We start from the raw sequence: 5,093 nt of genomic DNA, 5'->3' as shown, positions 1-5,093 counted from the left end.
AGAGAGATCATTGATTGGCTGCCTCTTGCATGTTCTCTATTGTGGATCTAGCCCACAACCTGGGCGTGTGCTCTTGATCAGAATTGAACCTGGGACCCTCCAGTACATAGGCTGATGTTCTATCCACTGAGCCAAACCAGCTAGGGCGAGCATATTTTCATATGTCTATTTGTCATCTGTATGTCCTCTTTGGAGAAGTGTCTATTTAGGCCTTTGTCCATTTTAACAATGTTTTGTTTATTTTTCTTTTGGTGTTGAATTGTATAAGTTCTTTATAAATTTTGGATATTAACCCAGAATCAGATGTATTGGCAAATATGTTCTCCCATTCAGTAGGTTTTCTTTTTATGTTATTGATGCTTATCTTTGCTGTGTAAAAGCATTTTAATTTGATTTGTCCCATTCATTTATTTTTTCTTTTGTTTCACTTGCCCAAGGAGATATATCAAACAAAATATTGCTAAGAGAAATGTTTGAGATTTTACTGCCTATGTTCTCTTCTAGGATTTTGTAGTTTCCAGTCTTACGTTTAAGTCTTTAATCCATTTTGTGCTTATTCTTATGTATGGTGTAAGAAAGTGATCTAGCTTCATTTTTTGCACATATCTGTCCAATTTTCCCAGTAACATTTATTGAATAGGCTATCTTACCTCATTGTATTCTTACCTACTTTGTCAAATATTAATTGACCATAAAAGTGTGGATTTATTTCTGGATTCTCTATTTTGTTCCATTGGTCTATATGTTTGTTTTTATGCCAGTACCATGCTATTTTGATCACTATTGTCTTGTAGTATAGTTTAATATCTGCTAGCATGATTCTTCCAACTTTGTCCTTCTTAAGATCGCTGTTGCTATTTGGGGTCTCTTTGGTTCCATAATTTTTTGGAATATTTATTCTAGTTTTGTGAAATATGCCACCATTTTATTTATTTTATGCAATAATAATATGGTGCAGACTAAAGTTTGTATAGCCTGTCATAAGATGCTAAGCATTAAGGACAAGCCTGTCACATGTCCATGAATCTGCATTAAATATTTTTAAGTAAAGATAGCAAATAATAGACAAAGAGAATTAATTTCTTTAATAAAAATAAATCTATAGGTTATGCCAGTGTCTTGGGCTAAAGAATTGATGCAATATAGAAGGGAACTCTGGAGTTTCCTGTATAAGTCTGTACTTACTTATTACAGTGGTTATTGGAGAGTTTGGGGGGGGGGGCATTGAAATCAAAGGAACTACAGCCTACTTTCTTTAAGTTCCTATGCAGTCCAATGTAATTAATTTTAATGAATTGATCGCCCACTGTGTTGCTATGGGCTATGCTCTATTTTTTATGAACATTGCTGTAAAGTTCAAATTCACATGAAAATGGCTCAAGGGAAACAAGCCAGAACAATAATTTTAACCTATTCCCATGATACTTAACACAAAGGGACCATATTATTCCTGGAGCTAATATAGCAGATAAAATTCACGTGGGCTTTTTATGAAATCTCTGATATCTTTAGAAGTACATGCTAATTACTAAATTGGACTCAGATATCATTTATGAGATAAGACAACTGAACCAATCCTAAAAAAAAATCTCCTCAGTTAGATTTAAAATGTTAACAATTTTCTGAAATTAAAACATTATACCATATAAATTTAAAAAGACCACTTTAGGTCTAATCCAAAAAACAAAATCTGTTCAGAAATTCAACTGAATGACAACTTGATTGGTCACTAGAGATTTCTAATTTTATAGCTTAGAGACTCTGCTCTAAATATGTCTGTTTTCTTCTGGTAAGTGTGTTTCTCACCACATGCAAATCCCATGATTATTTATTAGCATGAAATTTACCATGGGGTTTCTTAAAAGTTGCAGCAGGTAAAATTAGTAGATTTAACCCATCTTTGAATTTGTTTTTTTTAAACCTCTCTTCAGAGTAGAGAGAAAACTTTTCACATCAGCTTAATTGCTTAACTTCCCTATAGAAAACATTTTAATTTTTTCTTCCAAATAGAATGTATCTAGCTCTTAATTGTCCTACATATGAGAGGATAGAATTTAGATAATTCCAGAGACATCCATATAAACTCCCAAATCTCTCATAGCACTTAGTTTTTTACACATCTCAGCCCCCTTATGAGATGCTTCTACTGATGGGATAGGGTGGTTTTGTAGTGTGTCACCCTTATTAATCTAAATATAGTTCTGGATTTGAGTTTGCAAAGAAGTAATGTGGAGGGTAGGAATGGGTTACTTAGTTGGTACCAGGCTGCAGATGGTTCCATAGCTCTCCAATGTCTAATTGTTTTCACCTTCAAATTCTCCAAGTCCTGATCCAGGAATGTATGTAGCTCCATGGCAAGGGCATGAACTTATTCTTTATCTTACCTATCTTATTGGGAACATGGGTGATAGGGATCCTGGATCCCAATTTGATCATACTCTCCCCTCTTGACATCCAGGCTTTCTTCCCAACTCTTGGCCCTACTGTTTCAGTAACCTCAGGTATAGCACCAGATACAGAAGCAACAGCCTTCCACAGATAATTTTATAAGTTTCTACAATTAAGAACTAACATCTATAGTAAATCCCTTATTTTCTAATATTCAATGATTCTACATCTCTGGTTAAAACCTAACTGACACAGTATGCTACATATAAGATACATTTTCTTTAATGTGAGAAGATACTAACACAATCCATATTACTACAGGTCTTTTGGACAATTTTGAATACAATTCTAGCATGTTTGGTAAATCAGAAATGTATGTATGTATGGGAGGTAGCTTGCAAATACAAATTCCGTAAGATATACTAGTTTAAGTTGCTGCTCTTCCATTTACTAGCTAGGACATTTGGCATTCTTTTAAATGAAGATCTTACTATTTTTTTAGCGAAGGGCAATGCTTTGACCTTTTCAATATTCCATAATTAGATTGGCTGCATTTCTACTTTGCCTCCTGTTTACAGCCTAAGCAGCCTCTGGGAAAGGGGCAGAGTGGCCAGCTGTTCACAGTTGAAAATATTTTAAAGGTCAAAGAAATAGAACATTTCAACTGTCTATTCAACTGAAATGAATTCACTTTTTTTTTTTCAGGGGAATCTATAGAAACAGGAAATATAGTCTATATAAAGCAAAGTTAAAATTATGAAATTTTGCTACTTCATTTAAGAAATTTCTCAGCTGAACTAGATAAATGTCTAGTCCCTTAGATAAATAGAGGTGTAATTCTCAAGCTATTTTGGCTTGTATCTTTCTTGGATCACCTGTCCTTTCATTCACAGTATACTTCTTCCTGCTTATTACTGTAGAAATAAGATATCTCACAAAATTTAAAGAAAAGTCTAATGCTTCCCATTAATAAGATGAAGTGATGTCTGATTTTTAAGAGATAGAGTGATATTTCAAGAAATGCAAATGTTAATGATTGGATTGTTCCGGTTAACAGAATTTGTGGGTTTAACCATAATTCTTTATGCTTCACTCTTTGTTTCTAAATTAGTTAAACAAATTTTCCCCTTGGTAAATATATTCTAATGAATATAATTTAATGCTGACTCACTAATTGAAGACATCATATTAATATCAACAGTGATTTTCTAGAATTAGATTTAAAGACGTTGTTAATTCCCAAAGAAAATACTGACTCTGAAAGTTCCTTTTGTTGTTGATTCTTTGTTTTCATTGTTTTTAACTCAGCCACATAATAAGAACACAAGTACAGGACATGTTCTTATAAAATTTCAAAAAAAAAATTATGGGTAAATTAAAATTCTAGTTGGCTTTGTCCTATATAATTGAGGTTTAATATATAAGGGGTAAATATACTGTTGCCTGGATTTGAAAAACAAAAATATGCTTTGGTGTATATGAAAAAAAATATTTGATGTATCTCAGAAAATAATCTTTAGAGAGACTTGATAATTCTCTCTCGAGAAAACATGTGGAGAGTGGGAGAAGACTCACATTCCCTCCAAAGTCTGGAGTAGTTCAGAGAAGCTAAGAGCATGTTACTGCAGTGTTACACAATCATGTTTCCCTAATAAACTCTGATATGGCAAGAGCAACAAGAAAATTTTCACCTGATGATCCCACAGGGATGATCAGGCCTAAACTGGCAGTCGGACATCTCTGGAGGGGTCCCAGATTGTGAGAGGGTGCAGGCCAGGCTGAGGGACCCTCCCCCACCATGCACAAATTTCATGTACTGGGCTTCTAGTAGTCATATAATTTCTTAGAGACATCAAAAATGAACTTAGTTCATATGTTTTATTATTTAAACTAGAGGCCAGGTGCACAAAAATTTGTGCCCGGGGTGGGGTGTCCCTCAGCCCAGCCTGCCCCTTCTCACAGTCCAGGAAACCTCAGGGAATGTCTTCCTCTGCAGAAGGCGACTGTGCTGATTGGGAAAGGCACCACCCCTATCACCCTGCTGCTGCTGCCACTGCTGGCTGCCGCAGCTGCTGGCCCTCAGCCCTTGCTTAGCACTCCTCCCAGCTTCCCCCCCTCAGTCCTGGAGGGTGGAGGATGATCTGGGGCCAGGCCATCTGGGGGAGGGGCTGTGGGAGGTTGAGACATAGCAGGTCACACCCTGTCCAGCCTCTGTGGAGGCGTGCACCAGGACCAGCCCACACTGCTGCCTCTGTGACTGCCTCTGCGGAAGGGGCAACACGGGGACTGGGAACACACAGCCCCCTCTCCTGCTACCTGTGTAGAAGGGGCCTTGGCACTGGACCGGCCCACACCAAGGCCTATCCAACACCGCCTCTGCAAAAGGAGCCACAGAGCCACCTTCTCACATGGCCCCGTGAGAGCCTTCTCCTCCTGTGCTGCTGCCTCTCCCATGCTGCCGCCTCTCCCATGCTGCTGCCCCTCTGCCCTCACAGCTGCCTCAGCTGCCAGCCCTTGGCCCTTGCAGCCACTGTGGCTTTGTCTGGAAGGACCTCCAGAAGGACGTCCAGAAGATGTCTGGTCTAATTAGCATATTACCCTTTTATTAGTATAGACTAGGGGAAATTCGTGCACTGGGTGGGGGGGGAGTGTCCCTCAGCCCAGCCTGCCCCCTCTCACACACTGGGAGCCTTCAGGCGTTGACC

This window comes from Myotis davidii, unplaced genomic scaffold, assembly GCF_000327345.1.
Source record: "Myotis davidii unplaced genomic scaffold, ASM32734v1 scaffold917, whole genome shotgun sequence".
Lineage (NCBI taxonomy): Eukaryota > Metazoa > Chordata > Mammalia > Chiroptera > Vespertilionidae > Myotis > Myotis davidii.
The sequence above is the reverse complement of the archived record's forward strand: the minus strand, read 5'-3'. Positions refer to the sequence as shown.